A 19639-nucleotide genomic window follows, 5' to 3' on the forward strand; every position below is an offset into this window, starting at 1 on the left:
AGGTCTCTCATAAAAATTGCAAAGCTTTGGGGGTTACAGGGGGAAAAAAGGTGCAGGATCAAGATCCTGAGGTCCACTGACCCAGGTAATCAAAGCTAGAGCTGCCCCCAGCAACACTTTCAGAAATGGTGAGCTACTGTTCCCAAAGGCTTTGTTAGACAGGGCCCTCACACGGTGTGAAAGGACCAAGAGTGGGGCATTTTCATAAGCCCCAGAAATGCATCTTTTATCACATGTTTATGTGATAAATGATATGTGACGTAGTGAAACACTGTGTCCCAAAAGAGCAAATGTGCACAATGATGTAACAGTGCAAGTTCTTACGGTGAAACAGCTTTTGATCATGACTTGGGACAAAAAACAGTGTCAAAAAACTGGGAGCTGATGTGAAGAATAACACATCAATAACTTTTGGCTAAAAATACTGTGATGCTACATATAGCCAGTATTCTTTTATTCTATATTGTTGGCTTTACACATGAGATGTTTTTCTGAGGACTGGAATTGTGCCTTTGTGGAAAATTTATTATGAATATTTACTCATCAAGGTTTTACGAGGAATATCTTTGATGTTTAACCTCCATGACTATAAAAAGTCCTGAAAAGACAGAATCCAATCTGAATGTCATCAAAAATCCAGCAACATGGAAGGATTGAGGTTAATCATGGAATTATATAGCCTCATGCTCTTCCTCATCCATTATACCAGGGCAGGATGCTGCAACAGAGATGAAAGAGATTTCCTGACTGGTACTAACTTCAGTGTCAGCAAAATCAGCAAACTACATCCTGCAGGGGAAGGTATTGCTGAAGTGGTCAAGATACTAAAGATCTAACAGATTTATAGAGCTGCATAAGCAGGTTTTTACATAAGATTTCTGGGCTGAGAAGATGTGCAAATTGCTGGAATGCTTTCATTGCAACCGGATGGTACACAAGACGGGAAATATCAAGTGTGAAACCATTAATAGAAGGAGGTCAAATATCAGCCATTGAGGCGGTAACATCTGGATGTTTAGTAAGACTGTGTGGGAAGAAATTCAGCAGTCTGTTTGAGGCAGTACTAAATTTCAATTTAAAGAAGTTCATAGGTGATGAAAAAACCCATTGACTTCTTTCACTAGCAAAATCAAGCAAGTTTTTTATTTTCTAAACAACAGTTTCTTTAATGAATAGCACCTTCTATATTTGAGTGTTGAAATTTTCCATCTCTTTGATGATTAACAGAATGAGGCTGATAAGTCTGTCTTTCAGCTCCACAATGCACTTTATCTCCAGACCTTAATGCGGTGGCCTCTTTTTCCCTCACTTCTTTCAGAATAGTGAAACCAGAAAATTATATTCAGTGTAGTGTCAGCACCGAGTTTAGTGTATTTAAAACTGTTAATGGAAAGAAACCTTATTTCACAGGGTTCTGTAAGAAGAAATTTGAGGTGATGTGAGTTATTCTGCTTGGGCATTTAAGCCAGTTTACATTGCTGCTAACAGCAATAATCCCTTGACTGCCCTCATTCAGTGCTTGGAACTTGAGAACATTTTCATGTATTACATGACAATTTCTGTTGACTTTATTCTCCAAACATCAAGGCATGATGAAAATTGTTTCATCAGCTTGAAATTTGACAGTCATCAGTCTGAGTTTCAGACCAACAAAAACTGGAAAAGTGATGATCAAGAGTGCATAGTCTTCCAGGCACATCTGGCACGCTTCTATTTCATGTAACTTTTTGAACTTGCTGCAATGCAGTTCCTTTGGGGAGCTCTTTATGTATGAAAGGCTTATTTTCTTTTTCTTTTCTTTTATTTTGGAATAATAATAAAAACTATTTGCGAAAAATATTGTCTGGTTTACAAACGGGGTGCTAAACCAGCAATCATTCACATAATCTGCCACTGTAGATTTGGGAAGCCAAAAGGAGTCTGAGTCAGGCAGGTCTCTGAGGTCCCAAATTGCATTTATTTTCCTAAATTCATGCTGAGCTCAAAAGAAACTTAGCTGCCTAAATAATTTTTCTTAATTTTTTTGGTAAAATCTCCAGACTTTTTAACAGTCATGTTCTAGATAATGGAAGAACTACAAACCCATCTTTTTATATTAGCACGTAAAAACATCAGCAGATAAAATGCTGGTAATTATTCAGATAGCAGTAACACTGTCAGACAATAAATCCTTTGTCGCAATTTCAGTTAAAATAATCCCCTTCTCCTAACCATTGCAAATGGTATTTTAAAAAGAAATAAATTGACCTTTGAGGAACAGTTTTAATGCCTTGCTTGGATATGCTACATTTCTCAACAGGAATCTGAAGGTGAAGCCCTTCCTTGTAATGGATGGAAACAAACAGAGATACAATGAACAGAACGATAGAACGAGAAAAGCTTCTCTAAGTAACTGGGAGGAGAAGGGTGTAGGGAGAAACTATTTTGTTGTCTTAAAGTTGGTTTGAAGCAGTTTTTGAAAACGTTTTATGCTTTAATAATATGACTGGGGGAGTGGGGAGTTTTTGCCTAGAATAAAACTGGAAGAGTGATTCACCGCATGTCTGCAACTGTTCCTTGATCCCAGTTAAGTTTGACACCACTAACACCTATGAGTCAGCAGAGGCTCTTTGGGATGTGCTTTGCCTGCCCTGTTTTGAGACTGTTGCAGTAGGATCTTTACCCAAGGCTGGAAACTGGCTCCCAGCATTGCCTGTGTCAGTTTTTCCTACCCACTATCAAATACCACCAGCCTCCACCAAGAGAAGGGATCTATTACTACATCCCATGATCTCTGCAGTACAGCTGTACTAGTCTATACTTTACTGTCTATGTCCAGGACCTCAGTACTGTTTATCATCTCTCTGTAACCAAGCTAACAGATGTTCCCGTAAGGACTTTGCGATAGAGTGTTGAAGATGAACATCTGGAGTGGTCAACAAAGCCTAAAAAAGGACAGCTGTGATAACCAGCAGTCAAGCCATAGGAAGGTTTTGTGTGCCATGCTTGGAGGATCCTTTATTCTCCTTGAATTTTCATGTGCTCTGTGCTTAAGTGTAAAAAACAGTTCTGCTTCTAAAATGATGTGATGTAATTTGGAGATTTGACAAAGTAGAAAATAAGGGAGTTCTTCCATGTATGATGCCATCATACAATCACATCTTATATGTCTTTGTCTTGTTTGGTTCCAAGATTGCTCAATCTCTGAGCTGCTTCAGCTTTCTATCTGGACTTGGCCTACAATTCCTTAGACAACTGTTACCACATTTAAATTTTTGGCTAATGGACAGGCATCTATCTTCTGGAGCCATTTTCTGAAAAATGTCATGAGCAAATGGTAATGGGAATACTTGGAAGCACATTTGATTGTTTTGCTCGCTACATTTATGCTGAATTAGAATATTTTACAGTAGTTCTCATGATTTCTTTCAGTTGTATACCTACACCTAGCTGCTTGCTGATTTTGTTTTTTTTGTGAGGGTGAGATGGAGTTGTTAATGAACCTCTTACTAAACAGTCTTATCTATACTGCAGAGAATGTACTGCTGGCTGTTCTGCAAAACAAAATAATCAAAATCATTTCTGAGAGCCATTTTTCTCCAGATTTAAGTACTAGCCACCACCTACAATCAAAAATATTTTTTATATATGGCACATGGTCTTCTTCTTGGAAGACAGATGTTAGAGAACAGTATTACCAAATAATTCAATGTATGTGGAAGCAAGATTTACCAATAGGCTCAGCAAGTCAGCAACAGGTCTGGAACAGAAGACATGGTTTTTATGCAAAGGCAAGTATGGATTCAAATTCCAGATTTCACCTCAGAGTACTCATTGTAATGTGAACTGATGAACAATGTTGACAAATAGTCCAGACAAGAAAGTTTTCAAATAAATCCTCATGTCTGTTGTGCTTGCTCTGTAGGTATTGATTGTAAGAAATCGACGCTAAACCAAGACCGACTTTGGGAATACAGAGAAAGGTGTTTAGGAGACATTTGGCAGATGCCTAAACAACTCAGCAAAGCTCTTCAGAGGGAAGGTTGTCTACTAAATTTTTCACTCTGAAAAAGCTGGTGAGTAGTTTTCCATGTCAGTCAGTCTGAGTAAGCAATCTCTGGCAGTGATATCACCTGGAAAAGCAATGATTAAGGGGTTAGTTAGCATCCATGTCAGTCAGGTAAAATCATTGCTGTTGGTGACCATAGGTCTCTATTTCTTTCTCAGCTGTTTACTTTGGACTGATTTACTGTGATGCACTTCATTTACACCTGATGCTTTTCCTGAAGTGGAAGACAGCACAGGATTCAGGTTGGAGTTTGGTATGTAAGGCAACTTTTCATGGTACATCATGTCCATCTCTTGGGAATCAAAACACTCATCTGCTGAAAATTCTGTAGAGTTTCGTCATATTGGGTTTTGTTTGTGAAGCCTTTAATAGGGTTGTAATTATTTATCTTGGTCCCTGGCTCTTCCTGTGGCATTTGTTTTACAGTCATGGTCAGAACAGCGTTCCTGTTCACCGATAAAGGATACAGTTTTCTTGTGGAGACAGGGAAAAAATCCACTGGCATTTGGCTTTCTGGCTTTCCTGAAGGTACAGAGTAACTGTTGCATCTGACTTCATGCTATACAGAAATGCTTTAGCTGCTGTTTCTTTGATTTATTACTGACTGAACAAAAACAGTGTCTCTAGAACAGATTATTTATTTTTAAAAAAACAGCACAAAACCCCCATGTTTTTGAAATGCTTACGTAAAGGATTTTTCTTTTTCTTTTCTGTTTTTAATTGACTTCAGAATTTACAATCTCAAAGACTGACATTGAGCACATCCTGCCCTGCCTGAGTTTACACTGCCCTTGAACTTCTACCATGTCTTAAAAAGTGAGGGAAATGTACATCAATTCCTACAGTCATGCTCTCTTTCATTCAGCAACTCAAACAAAAAATTTTTTAAAAATGACAAACATACCGTCATTTTAAAAATAGGTACAACAATGATTGCCATTTTGTCTGCTCACCACTTGTAGATTTAACACTCTTAACTTAAATTCTCTTTACAGTCTCCTGGAATTCTAACTGTAAAAGGTTAAATCTTTATCAAAGCATGGTCTTACAAGAAAAATTGAGATAAAATTAAAAAATAACCCTGGTTCCTGTAGTGCAGGCTGGGATTCTTGTACTTCTTCAAGCCCAGTCTCCCATCTCTCTACTCTTCTAGAGCTTTGAGAGAAAAAGATTGGAGCACATGAAGCTATTACTTTGGGAAAAGTTCTTTTAACCTTTAAGGTAACTTTGCCAGTGCTGTAATTGCTGTTCTCTGAGGTTGTACCATGTGATAATTAATTTGCAGGAAGTTTTGGATGTCTCAGTGTTAAAATACTGGTTTTGTTCCAACAAAAGACCTCATATGATTGCTAAATTTGCAGAACAAAAAGATTCAACAAACTGGTTTGTTTTCAAATAGTATGTAAAAATAAAGTTTAAATATTATCAAAAGGTTATTTGGGAGGAATTTCAAAATACTCCTGCCAAGAAAAATACATTTAGAAGCTGATGGCAAGGTCAATATTTACAGTTTTTATTCTTTAACTTTCTTAGCTGAGTCTTTTCAGAACAAAGATACCCTATAATTAGCCATCCCCTCGGTCTGTCCTGTTGGATTTTCACTCTCATAATTCTGAAGAATGACCATAAGTCTTCATGAAAGAAGGCAACATTTTAATATGCCAAAAAATATATAAGCATGCTGGAGGTGAAACATTTATTCCATTAGGGGGTCCTATATTTTAAAAATAAATGGCCTTTTAAATGACGCACAAGAATTTCCCTCCAGACCGGTCTTGTGAAATGTAGTGGCTTTGTCTCTGTCGTGGTTTGGGTTAGCCTTTTGGTAAATAATAAGTTTTTTTAGTTCTTGTCCAATTATTCCTTCAGATGCAGTCTAATCTAGGGTTCCTTCTGGGGCAACAAGAATATTACAGTAAGTGCTCTGTCTTCAGAGCAGAAGGAAATGGATTTTAGGAAAAGTCATTCAGCTACACCTAACTTTTGCTGTCAGCTGACCTGCAACTATTTTTCTGTCCAGAGTGGGCCATTAAAAGGACTTCTAATTCAGCCTTTTATCAGTTCATAAATCTCCTTATAATCCTGTTGACAGGTGCAGTCCTTGAAGGCATCCCCAGTGGGCTGCAGATATGCATGTCATTGTCAGACCTTTGTGGCCAGGTTACAGACCAGCAGAGGAGAGGAAAAAGCAACCCTTCACGGGGTCATTAGAAAGTGCACGTTGTCAGGGATGCTCAGCACTTCCCTTTTATTTTAAAATGGTGTATTAGTGGTGGTGCTGACAGCATAGACACTTCTTGCAAGGACCTGTATCATTCTTCCTATCTGGTGCAAGCTTTCTGAGCCTGGGATGATAAATGCCCAAAGGCTTCACTGCAATTCTTTTATTGCCATCTGCAACCAAAACTGCACAAATACTGTTGTTGCACTGAAGAGTTTAAGTGTGTGTTAGAAAATGTGGCTGTTTTGTACACAGGGACAAAAATTCACAGGCATGACCCTAAAGGTGCTCTTGATTTCTTGCCTGTCTGAGGATGACTGATCTACCCTGGCCAAGAAAGTTAGGGCTAGAGTTTATTGCCTTGTATTGTACAGTATGGCAATTTGTACGTGGAAACTTCTTAGGTCGTTGGAGGAAGTGAAAATTAAATTTGAGGAGAATTCTTCATTTCCCTAATTATATACCCAGGTGCTTTACTTAGTTCTGAGATGGATGAATGCTTTACTTCAGCTAGAGCAGCATATTTCCAAATTAAATTATTGGTTATTAATTCAGAATTTACATCAGCCACTAAGGTTATGTTTGGAGAAGCTACTTAGGTTTAAAACTAAAATTTACCTGACTTTTCTAAGTCTCTGCTCTCTATACTCCCAGGATTTATAACACAGGGTTTTTTTCTCTTTAAATTTATCCATCCATTTTGAATATTTTAATAAAAAACCCATAGCAGCTTTTACAGCTTTGATTTAGCCAATGCTCTCAGGTGATTGAGGAAAATCTGTAGAGACACTGAGAAGTGGAGCAGTTCACACCTGTGTATCTACCTTGGTGTTATGTTTCTGTATCTGTCACTACAGAAGTAAAAGGCTTTCCTCAGTCTAAACCATAAACTTTTCTGCCTCGCTGAATCAAAAGTTGGAGTATTTGCTGCAGAAAGTTGAAATTTCGGTTCAAGAGGATGTTGCTCAGTCTAAATGACAGTGAAAACAAGTCAAGTAAATTGAAATGATTTTCCTCTGTCTTCTGAAGGTGATCAGCTCTGATGACTGCATTTGTGTTTTGTGATATTTTGAAAATGTCATTTGAATTTAGAAGACCTGACTTTTTCCCAGTGTTTCTAAAAATGTAGCTGGTGCTGTTTAAGTTGTTTCCAGAGTAGTATTATTCATAAAGATCCTCCAATAAGAGACCATAAATTACTCCTCATTTTACACAGTCTGTCTACTGGTTTACCACGCTATGTCTGGGGACTTCATCTATTGCAGATGCCTCTTCATTCTTTCATGTGACAAAATAAGGTTCCCTTCTGTAATAGATCAACAGTTCCTTCCCAAATTCAGTTGAAAATTAGACATCTTTGTTTCAAAGGGAAAATGGCAAATATTGTAAAATACTGATGAAAATATAAAAAAGTCTTCAAATCTTCAGGTTTTTTGGTAATTAATTTGCCCTATCCTCCATTCTTTCAACTACCTCTTTAAACACACTTGAGGGATACTTAGAAGGGGACTAAGGTGCAGGATTCAATACCCAGACTTCATAAACATCTGCAGGTCAGACAGCAAGGGTGGCAGAGACCAATATTTTGACACCCAAATACCCTTGGAGTCAGGAAGAGGAAGGTGCTTCCAAGGATTTTGAGCTCTAGGAGCTTTTGGTGCATACCAGAGCCAGCAGTCTCCTTGAGAGGTGAGATCAAGAGCTACCTGGGCAGGCAATTGGTACCAAAGTGGTGATATCCTGTCTGAGCTGGCCCATGCAGCAGGCAAAGAAGGATGGTTGCTGTCCTTCACTCCCTGAAGTCTGGTTACAGAGTAGATGCAGCCAGGATCTCTGAGGTGCTCAGGGAAAGGTCAGAAAACAACAGCTGAGATTTGCAGCAAGGCAGAGGCTAGTTGGACATAAGGGGGGAAAGAATTCTCTGGGTGAGTGGTGCAGCCCTGAGAGAAAGAAAGCTTCATCCTTGGAGATGCATTCTTTGGAGAAGCTCAAGACACACCTGGACATGGCCCTGAGCAACTTGAATTCCTTTTGGAGTTAGCCCTGAACTGAGCAAAGCTTGACTTGCAGGCCACCAGCAGTCACTTCCAGCCTCAGTTATCCCATGGGAAAATGACTTTTACGTAAGACACCCAGGTAGGGTAGATGTGCAAAGACTGAATAAAACATTCTCACACCCTTCAGAGAGATAAGGTGGAAGAAGAGAAATGGCTTCAGAAGCAAGTTTTAGAATAAAAGTCTTGTTCAGATACTGAGGTTATAGGAAATACTCTGTAAAGTTCTCTCAAGGATGCACTTTTTGCAACATACAATGAGAAATCAGTTGTCTTCTGAAAGGATTTAGTTCAAATCCTTAAGTCAGCAGCAAGCATGACAATAGTACTGAGCAGCTGAAAACTGTTGGATATTCTGGAAGGTAATCCTCTTCCAATTCATTATGATATTGTGGGTTTCATTTTATTTAAGAGAAAGTTCTTGTTAGAAGACATTCACTGTGTCTGTAACAATGATATTATAATAAGTTTAAATGAGTGGAATTTTTAAAAATCCTCAAAAATGTACTACCTTTTTTCCTCTAAAAACTTTTTCCAAAAGCAACTTTGCCTTTACTTTTACTTTGTATGTTGTCTCCCTGAGAAATAAAAAGTCATTGTACTGAAATAAGAAGACATAAATCCAGTTATAAGTCAAGTGATGAACATTTTAAGGCTGAAAATATTTTGAAAACACAGGCAGTTCCCTCCTAAACTATAGTATAAACAAAGCTACCACAGTCTTCAAACCTTACACAAGGCTAGGCTTTATGAACATCAGTGGAAGCTTTCTAGTCCTCTGCTAGATATGCAAACGTAAATTATCAGTTTTCTGAATTGAAAGTTCCACCTAGAAAGGAAGAAAAAGCTTGGTAAACTCATGACTTAAATGCAAATTAAAAACTTGACTCTATGAAAGAGTCCATGAGTAATGATTTTTTATACTGCTTAGGTTTAAAATTCCTCAGAAAGAGTGGTTAAAATGTTTTAAGTGCTAAATTACAAGTTAGCTTTCCAAACTAAATCGACTGGATGGTACAGAAGACTGCAAATCAAAGTTTGCATCTTTTCCTTGAGACACTGGTCCAAAATCTGTTGAAGTTAACTGGAATCTTTCCAGTGAATTCACTCTGGACCTTGGAAGATAAACAATATGTAAGCACTTAGCCCTTTTAATCACCTTCTACTCCCATGCAGGATATGCAAAGAAATGGGAAACTAGAAAACTGATAAAAGCTTCTGAGTGTTGTGTCTGAGGGGCAGTAGTGATATGTGCTAAATATCCCATTTCAGGGCTCTGGCAACCAAAAGTTCACAAAGTCTGCAGACAAGCATGGACAGCCACCTCTGCTGCTGTATGCATGGTCCACCCTTCCAGGCTGTAGATCTTACAGGGGCATTGGGTCATCCTTTGCAAGAGCAAAGTCCTTCCTGGCTCTGTCCCAAGCCTCCTGCAACCCCCTCACTCCCAAAATTAACATACCCGTAGGAGATACCTGAGATGTGCCCAGGGTTTACTTTCTCTTACTGGTACCTCTAGGTATCCATGTACTGAGTTTGACCTCTTTGCTTGGTGTGTCTGCACTGCTAAGCCTGGTCCCAATATTTCCAAGTTCTTAAAGTATAGTCCTACGTCTTTCCATGGAGCATGACATTCTTAGCACCATCTCATTCAACCACCTGCAACGTGCTTTGAAGTCAAAAGGCTACCTGAAATTAAGATATTTTTGGTGCTCACCTGTCTTGTGGGTATTGCTATCATATGACAATTAGCCAGATTTCCAATTCTTTTCTTTTTGCACCAACACAGATCAATTTTGCGCAGGCAAAATTCCAAAGCATAAAGGGAAGCAGGACAGAAGCTCTGGAGAAGCCAGATGCTGCTGCTGGGAGCAGGAAAGACAGGAGGGAGTGGGGTTTATTGCTTCTGGGAGATGTTCTCCCCATCCACAGCCCAGGCAATGCAACCCTCACCTCCTGATCAGCACTTTGTGTTTACACAGCATTTTACACAGGTGTGGAGCAGGGCTGAGTGTACTTTAGGTGGCAGGGTCAGAACTTGGTGAAGGATTTCCATCAACTCCCGCCAGAACTTCTGCATTTGCTAATCACTACAACCTCATAGTGTTGAAAAGTGAATTAAATTGTTAAATATTTTTACAGGACTGGAGGCTACCAGACCCCATGCCGGACATCTGTATCCTTTAATGGCAAAATTGCTAGTTTAAGACTCTGCTCCTGTCTGCTCTAGCTCCAATTAATGATACACAGACACGATGTAACAATGAAAGGGTTTCCCAATAGAGTTCTGGGGATTTAGATCAAATTCAGTGGCAGTCTTGGTAATAGATGCTCTAATGTAGTTCAATAATTTTTGGAAACCTCTTCTGTGAAATGACTAGCTAAGGCACTGAAATGCACTCCTGATCATGCTTCTTTCTTAAGAAACGCTTACACAGCAAGGCCTGAGCCCTCCCTGCCACCTGCTGCTGAGCTAGCTGTTACTTGGCTCCTGTGAAAAACTTCTCCCCTCTTCCTTAATACAAAATTGCTGGTTTGGCTCCTTTCCCCCACTTTGTTCTGCAGTTTAAACCAAGGGTTGGGGTGCAATCGCACAAGGTTCCCAGCACACATGCTCTCTAAGGCCAAAATTTTGGTGTAGTGCCATCTGATTATTATGCATGGTCTCTAAATATTAAATATGAGTCTTAGATCAAACAAGGTGTACTGTTTTGTTATTGTAGTTAACATTTTACTGTAGGAAACCTGAGCTTACTACCTCAGCTGCAATGAAAGGATGTTTATGGTAAAATTCCCTTCCCCAGTTTCCTAATCTACCCACTCCCTAAAAAGCCCAGGCCTTTACAGACTAATGCTTTTGTGCAGACCTGGACAAAAATGGTGAGTGTAAAGCAACCTACACAATGAAAAATATGTAATTTACAGGCTGAAACTAAAATTATGTTGCTTCAAACAACTATTTTCTATCTTAGCTGCTGGAGAGGCAGAGGTTCTAAAACTAAGTACAGCCTAGTTTTGCCTAATATAAGAGGTTAAGGCATGAGACAGACACAAGACTAATGTGGAAAAGTGGGGCTGTAACTTTACTGGAACTAGAAAGCTGGCCATAGTCAAGATGCTCTCTGGGCATCATATGAGTTTCCTGTCCTTGAATAAAACACCAAATCTAGATTAAAAGCTCCCCCTTGCTTCAGGAACACAGCCAGAGAGATTAGGCTGGGTGTCAGCACCTATTCCCAGCTGCTCATGCTGCTCAAGGGAGCCACGTGGCAAATGCTCTTCTGCTGTGGGGCAAGATCCAGACCTCTCTGTGTAGAGATCAGTCCTTGGCAGCGAGTCCTTGCTTAAATATTAACTACCTGCCAGTCATACTCTTTGGAGCTGGCTTTTCAGGAAGATAAAAGCACCCAAAGCACCAAAGAAAAATCTACGCTCATTGACACTGGGCACATGGTCAGAGGAATGCTGTCTGGGCAAAATACAAAAGGCAGCAATAAAACATCCTGCTGCTGTGAAGCTTTCCTATCCAGCCTCATGGAAACCAGCCCAAAGCCAGAGAACCCTGTCTGTGAAGGAGGTGGAAAATTTCACAAAGTGAGAAAAACTTGAACCTTTGTGAAGAATCTGTGTTCACCCTCCCCAGCACTGCAATAGGTGATCGCTCTGTACATGGTATGGGACCTTGTCTCGTCCCACTGGTGTGGACCATGGGGTATCTTGCAGCATCTTCACCACCCCACTTCCCTAGGCAAGCCTAAGGAAAGGAAAATCCCTTTGGGAAACTTGTCCTCATTGGCAGGGAGGAGTGTCTGACCATGAGTTGCAAAGAAACAATTGCATGTCCACTGACAATCTAACACACTGTAGTTTTTGGGGCTTTAACCCACTCACTATATTTGGGAGCATTTTTCTTAACATTTGAATGTTTGGGGCTGGAGAAACAGCTTCAGTGGATGATATTTGGCGCTTCCTGGATTTTCCACGCAAGGTTAGCCAACAAGCCTGAAGCAGCTGGGTCTGGCCAAGTCCTCTTCCCTGTTGTGCAGACTCATGATGTGCCAAGGAAGCTCCACAAGTGGAGGCTCAAAGGTGAGAAGGCATTGGGGGTAGATGAAACTTTGGCTGCCCATTTCACATCTCTTCAAATGACTCTTAACATCCAGGAGGAGAAAATACAGAGAAAATCTCTCCCTGCATGTGCAGGCTGGCAAACATGAGACCTTTCTACTGCAGCCCAATATGTGATGGTCCTTTATTTGGATGCAACTTCTCTCCCACTCCCTCGCTGTTGGTGACAAATACCCCCAGATTCGCCCCAGAAGCGTCATACCTGGCCATGTGGAAAAGGACAACTGTCTGTGGCAGAAAGAGCAGCAGATTGGGCTGTGGTTACTGATCCTGTCTGCAGCTGAGGGCTCGCTGATGGAGGAGCCTACATCCAGCCTTTAGCGATGCTCCTGCCTTCCAGAGGTGGCTGGCAGAGGTTGCTGATGTCTTTGGCTGCCCTGAGTGTCCCTCATTCAAGGTCCTGCATGGAATTCCTTCCTCTGCCAAGTGGTTAAAAAAAAATAAAAAGGAAAAAAGAAGAAAAAAAATTAGACTTACCATTTTTTACACTTAAAAAACCAGTTTGGAAAATATGTTGCTTAAAATCAACCCCCATTTAAAAAAATTAGTTCAAGATGTTGTCACTTCCCGAGCCAGGAGACATTGGGAGCACAATGCAGGAAGCCTGTCCAGCCCCTGCACTGCTGTCGGACAGGGACAAGTTATTATAGTGTGGGTGAGATTAAAAAAGGTTCTGAGCACCCAGACAAAATTTTCCTTTGTCTCTGTGCAGTGTGCGTGTAACCCAGTCTGTGACCTGCGCTGACCAGGGGATGGAAAAGAGGTTCAAGAATTTTACCTCTATGAAGTCATTTGTTTCAGACAAATTGCAAACAGCAACACAGATCCATCTGTGGTAAAGACTATTTCTGCCATGTTGTCAGTGGCATGTTGCTAAACAGGGCTGCCACAGACTCTTCACCCCAGGCCACCCTCAGGAGATCAAACTGTAGGACTGTCAGGGACAGATGCAGTGGGATGCTGATGCCAAGCAATCATAGAATCACAGAAGGGTTTTAGATTGGAGGGGACATTAAAGATCATCCAGTTCCAACTCCCTGCCTTGGGCAGGGACACCTTCCACTAGGCCAGGTTGCTCAAAGTCCCATCCAACCCAGCCTTGAACACGTCCAGTGATGGGGTGTCCACAGCTTCTCTGGCAACTAGTTCCAGTGTCCCACCACCCTCACAGTAAAGACGTTCCAACCCCCTGCCTTGGGCAGGGGCACCTTCCACTAGGCCAGGTTGCTCAAAGTCCCATCCAACCCAGCCTTGAACACGTCCAGTGATGGGGTGTCCACAGCTTCTCTGGCAACTAGTTCCAGTGTCCCACCACCCTCACAGTAAAGAATTTCTTCCTAATAACTGATCTAAATCTACCCTTACCTAATGCAGGAGGAGCATGAGTCAGCTATGAGAGACGTAGAAATAAGCAAATAATTTAAGTGAGCCAGAACAGTGCTCTGTGTTTGTGTGTCTGTGTTTGTTAGGGCACAATACACACACCAAGAGCAATGAGGCATAAGGATGCCTGTTATCTGTTATTCTGTTACCACAATAGCTGTGTTCCAGCATGACCATGCAATCACATTCACAATTTATTTTAGAATTTGGGAAAGGAGAGGAGGAATAACTTTTTTCTCTTGAGCACCTCAGGACCGGATCCAAATCTCTTTTAAAATCAATGGGCACCTTTCCAATGCTTTCATTAGGTTTCAGCACATACCCTAGCTGCAGTAGAACAAACGGGGATCATTATTTAGGCATATAAACCTTCCATCACCTTTAACTAGCAGTAAGTTTCAGTGTGACAGAGACATAACTTATATTTGAGAGTCAGTACATTGCTTGCTAACCCTCTAACAACACTGGGAGATACGTGTTTTTGGAAGACTCCCTAGAACATCATTTCAAGGAGATATAAACTGGCATCTGCAGTGCATAAGCTGTTGCTTCCAGGAGCCCCTACTTTTTCTTCTCTTCTTTTTTTGTTCCTCATTTCCTTAGCTTCAGCTTCCCCTTTCTTTGATTTATCCTACAGTCTTCACTTCAGTGACGCAATGCTCAACGTACAGAATATGAACTCCAATTTGAATTTCTTCATTTTAAGGCAACTCTAATTTGACCTTTCTCCTTTTTTTTAGCTTCGCAGCTCTTTTTAGCATCTTGTAAGTTAAAATATATGGTATTGTAGTGTGAAATAAAGATTTATAAGACAAAAGAAAGAATTGAAAATTCCATTTTCAACTTATAGTAGGCAGAACCACTGACAGTGCTATGCTAATGGCTGGATGCAATAATCTGAAAGGTTTTTCCAGTCTAAACAATTCTATGAGTCTATGAGTAAGTTTAGTAAGTGTTTATTTTAATACAAAATTGTAATTGTTTATATCTGCAAGTAGAACGGACAGATTTTTTTTTTTTCTAAGTATTATCTCTATACATTTCTGAAGAATAACAAAAATGAAGTTTAAGGGCTCTAAAACATAGTAACTTTCACGTATGGAATATTATAGCGTTGAAGCTGGATGTCCCAGGATTGTCTGTAGAAAGGACTTTATTTCCTACTTTTAATGTTACCAAAGTCTCAACTTTAATATTTGAAAGTGAATGTCAGAAGTTATGTTTCAAGAGAATTTACTGGCAATTGAAATATTTGTTTTTTGGGATTTTTTTCAGGGGTTGGACATTTAATAAATCAGTCTTTGATAATGTCTTTAAAGTGCTTAAATATGAATTTAGGAAACTGAACTGTGAAAGATGAGTGGTTTCATTTAACAATTTTTGAAAAAGATTGCTGCCTGTAAATTAAGATCCATACCTGTACACTGACAATATTTAATTTCCTACAGTGGTTTGAACAAACAGAAGTCTTTTTCCCCTCTCTCTTAAAGGCAATACACTGCAGAAATTAGCAAATACATGTTATTTGCTTCCTCAGGTTTTGCTAGAAGAGAAAACAAACATTTGTTTTCTCAACAAAGTCATGGAAGTCTCATTTTATCATCAGCTGTAGGAGTATTTGCTCCATATTTAAGTAAATGAAAAGCATGGCTACAGATTTACAGGTTTGAATCTCAGATCAGTTGTTAACAATAATAATACCCCAAGAAATCAGTTACATGATAAAGGAGGATTAAAAAACAATCTAGGAAATTAATCACTTAGTGATATTTCTATCTCTACCTAAAGGAAAACTCATAGCAATTTTTGTTAAAATTTGCAGTGTAAGGCAATAATACTTCCAACAACAACAACAACAACAAAAATTTAGAAACCTGAATCTATGAATTTGGGGTTTTTTTTTTGTTTTACAGATACTGAGCTTAAAAATTCCTGATAAACTGAAATATTTTGTTTATTTTCACTAGAGAGATATGAAATGAGTTGCCAAATCTTTGACCTAAATGCCTGTTTGCTTGTGTATGTTATCTCCAAAAGACAGAACAAAGTATTATTGGGCTATAGGTTATTTTTCAATGTGTGGGCTACTTTCAAAATTAAATATAAAAACACATCCATTCAGTTTTATATGTTCCTTACCTAGTGCCGCTTTGCTCTCTTTCATATGTACATTTCTCACATCAAAACAGGATTCACTTCTGTCCAAAATTTCTTCCTAAATTCTAAATATAAGAAAAGAAGGTTAGAAAATAAGAGGTTAACCATAACTTCTAACACTATAAATCCATTCAAGCCATAAATAGCAAGGTGATTTGGTTTCTTAATGTCTACCATGACTTTAAAATGAGTAGTAAAGAATCTCCAGTGCTGGAAAATTGAAGATTATTAAGGGTAATGAATTTCAACCAGAACTTAGATGTTAGAAAATGGGGCATAAAGCAGGCCAAAGCTGTGCTGGCTCTGAAGAAGTAAGGGTTAGGAGCAAGACTCACTGAGTTTATGCCAGAGAAATTCTCATTTGAACAAAACATTCCACGAAATCCACTGTACCTTGTCTGTGTTCCAGCAGCTTTCGCAAAGGCAAGGCATCACAGTGGGACATTTTCCTGCTCACCCCATGCAGTCTGGTGCTAAGCACTGATAAAGAGCAAACAATGCTCATTTCAGACCTCTAGTTCAGATTGAGACATTGGATGTTGGGTGCCACAATGGCAAAAAAATGGACAGACCTTGCCTGGGAAGGTAAGGCTTGATAGGGAGTTACCTTGATGTCCTTGGGTTAACTTTTGGGCTTAACTTCGAAAATGCCCATGTGCAGTCTTCCACTGAGGGTCTGGGTCTTGTTTTAGTTCATTTACCTTGAACAGACGAGGAACTCAGTGTTACGATGTCCTGGTGCTAGCACAGCATTACACTCTGGATTTTTGAGTAGATGACCTCAGTTTTGCCCAGTTCTGTTCACATCTCCTCTTGGCATCCTTGCAAAATTCCCTGTGGCCTAAATTTGAGTAGTCTCAAGGAATTTCATCTAAGTGGAACTGGCTATCCAGATTATTAACAGAGGATGTCACAACCTACTGAATGGAAACCTCAAGAAAAAGGGACCTCTTGGAGTTGCATACATGCCTGTATGTGCATTATTGCTTAGGAGGCCAAACTTTGTCTGTTTGCCATGTCAGGACGACCTTTTGTGATGCTCTAGGTGCACTGAGGTTTGACCCATGGGCTCTGTGCACCAAACAGGACACCCAGGCAACATCACAGAGCCCATGAGCGATGCCGACAAGCGCTGAGTTGAGCATGAGTAAAGGAAATCCAATTTGTGCTGAGCACCAACACCAAGCCTTGACCTTCTGAAAGGCACTTACTGGCAGAAGGCTGCTGTTTGCTTCCGCTTTCTTTTTTGCTGGAGCCAAGTCTTTAATCTCAGCAAGTGCCACCCCTGTGCAGTCTGGCATGTGCTCTTTGGGGGCTGCTGAGATCCCAACAGACTCCTGCCAGAAGTTCATTAATTACAAGAACAGGAGCGCTGCCTGTGTGCTGTGCCAGCGTGTGGCTTCCAGGTCTTTGACGGTGTGTGTTTATGCAACTGCAGACAGTGCTGGCGTCTGCTGCACCTTGCAGGGTGACAGGGAAATGACAGTAAATTCAAGGGCGTGCTCGTTCATTGCTTATGTGAAAATATCCTGCCTTCATCATGCCGGAGAGGAGCCAATGTCAGCACTCAGCACCATGAGGTCACTTCCCCCATATCATGTCACATATCCCCTGGGGCACTGGCATGGACAGACCAGCAAAGTCAAGGGAGTTCACATTTTGTTTCAGAGGCAGTTGACCATCTCTCCACTGCTGAGGTCAGTGGAAATGGAGACAAGACTGAGCCAGGCTGAGCCATGGAGCTCTCTGATATGGCCCTTGGAGCTGCCCAGCTCCAGAAGGGATGCCTTCCTGGATTTCACAGGCAGAAAATAGTATGCAAGAGTCAGCCACTTGCACACTTTCCCAGAAGCCAGAGTAGCTTCACTGGATGCTGTGGACTGACACTGGTTTGCACTGCACAAAGATCTGGCACAAGGTCTTTTGTGACTTCTGATTGCTGTGAGTCATCCAGATTCTAACTGATATGTAAACCCATTTTAAGACAGTTTAAAAATGTAAAATTAGTGCTTAGTTTCTTGCCTGCTAGCATCAAATCTTGCCAAGGCAGCTATCTGTAAGTTTAGAATATATTAAGATTTATAGATCCCATGAAAACACTCTTTTCCATCTCCCTGGCAATTTAGCCTTCCACTTGCTTTTTAACTTCAGTCCATCTTTAGATCCTGTGGAAACAACACTAAAGCTAAACACAGAACAAAAATGAGCTCACACCGTCTGGAAAAACTTCTTTCTTGGAGAGGCCATGTTTAACTTAGGAAGACCCCTACCAGGGTAGCAGGAGTTCAGATGAAAAGCTTTTTGTAATAAATGTATTTTAAGGGTTTATACAGTGGTACAGAGCACCACACTCTCTGGTAGCCTTGTCAGGATTTGCCACAAAGGAACATCAAAATAACAAAGAGTTTCATGAGCAGATGTCAACCCTTTTTAATGTTAGATTGAAACAAAGGGTTTGAGGTATAGGAACAGGAAAAGATGAATAAGACTGAAAAGGCTTAATATAATGGTTAGAGGAGTGATGGAAACTTCCAAACATGCTGTTAAAACCATTGCATATAAGATGAACAGTAAATAACCACAGCAATAGCAACCAGTGCTTTTGTGACTGGTCAGTCACATATGTTATTCTTCTATTGTACATGTATGCATGACATACAACTGAATATAATACGGCATTAAGAGTCAGGGGTGAGGTTCTCAATTGCTGTCAGAAAAGGGATCAAGCATTTTAGTACCAAAGAAGAAATATTTATATATATATAATATACCTGGGAGTTTTAAAATGCTCAAGAAATGGAAGCAGCAGGATGGAGTAACTGGAAAAACAAAGTGGTATGAGAGAGCTTGGAGCAGAGGCCAGCCATAGGGCAGATCGAAGAGGAAGGACTTTGGACAGAAAAGTATAAGCTTAAACTTCAATGAGTGGCAGCTGAGCCCTGCAGCTACTGCAGATAACTTGAAATAAAATTCTAGGAGCTATAGAGTGAACTGGCCTGTGCTCTTCCAAGAACTGCATAAATTACAGACACTAGTTTTCCTTCTTTGAGTTTTCCAGTCTTCCACTAAGAAATTTCACAAGAGGTATTAAAAAAATGCAATGAACAATGAACGAATAAGGAGCCCAGGTCACTGTCATACTGGACCTGGAACCAAATGTATTTGATAGACTCTGTCATGATGCTCCTTCATGCCCAGCTACAGATTACAGAGCCGTTGATGCCCCTGCTACTGAGCATTGCAATATCAATCTTGAATTGTTTACTGGGATGTCTGCTTTCCTGTCATGCTTGCCAGAAAAATGTGGCTGAAAGTCTGATCTGAAGCTGAATACTTTATTTCTGTTATCTGATGCTGTGCAAAGGGTGAGAGTAATCTTTCATTGTCTGTCAGCAAAATAAGAAGTGGACTCTCTGAGTATATCTCCCAATGTCCTTGACTCCATACTGGCATAAACTCATAGAAAGTTTAGGCTTTCAGCTTTCTAAACGATTCGATGATGCAGTAGTCCAGATGCTCTTCACAGAAGGCTGTATTACAAGTATATTGTCATTACAACCAAGGAACAAGAACTTGTAGGCATTCTCAAGCACCCTTTTTGTAGTGCAGTTGGCCAATCATGCTACTTCAGCAAGTATGGTGATGGAA

General features: G+C 40.2%; 1 long non-coding RNA gene across 1 annotated transcript in view; it reads left to right on the top strand.

Annotated features, from left to right (window-relative positions):
• Nucleotides 1-10500, top strand: part of LOC108446797 — a 38067-nt gene extending 27567 nt beyond the window's left edge. Inside the window, exons 2-4 of the long non-coding RNA XR_001862099.1 lie at nucleotides 3905-4055; nucleotides 4207-4301; nucleotides 10466-10500. This is a non-coding gene — a long non-coding RNA (uncharacterized LOC108446797). The remainder of the gene's footprint in view (nucleotides 1-3904; nucleotides 4056-4206; nucleotides 4302-10465) is intronic.
• The last annotated feature ends 9139 nt before the right edge of the window (nucleotides 10501-19639 follow it).

The sequence above is a fragment of the Corvus brachyrhynchos genome, unplaced genomic scaffold, assembly GCF_000691975.1.
Source record: "Corvus brachyrhynchos isolate BGI_N302 unplaced genomic scaffold, ASM69197v1 scaffold94, whole genome shotgun sequence".
In the NCBI taxonomy this organism is placed as follows: domain Eukaryota; kingdom Metazoa; phylum Chordata; class Aves; order Passeriformes; family Corvidae; genus Corvus; species Corvus brachyrhynchos.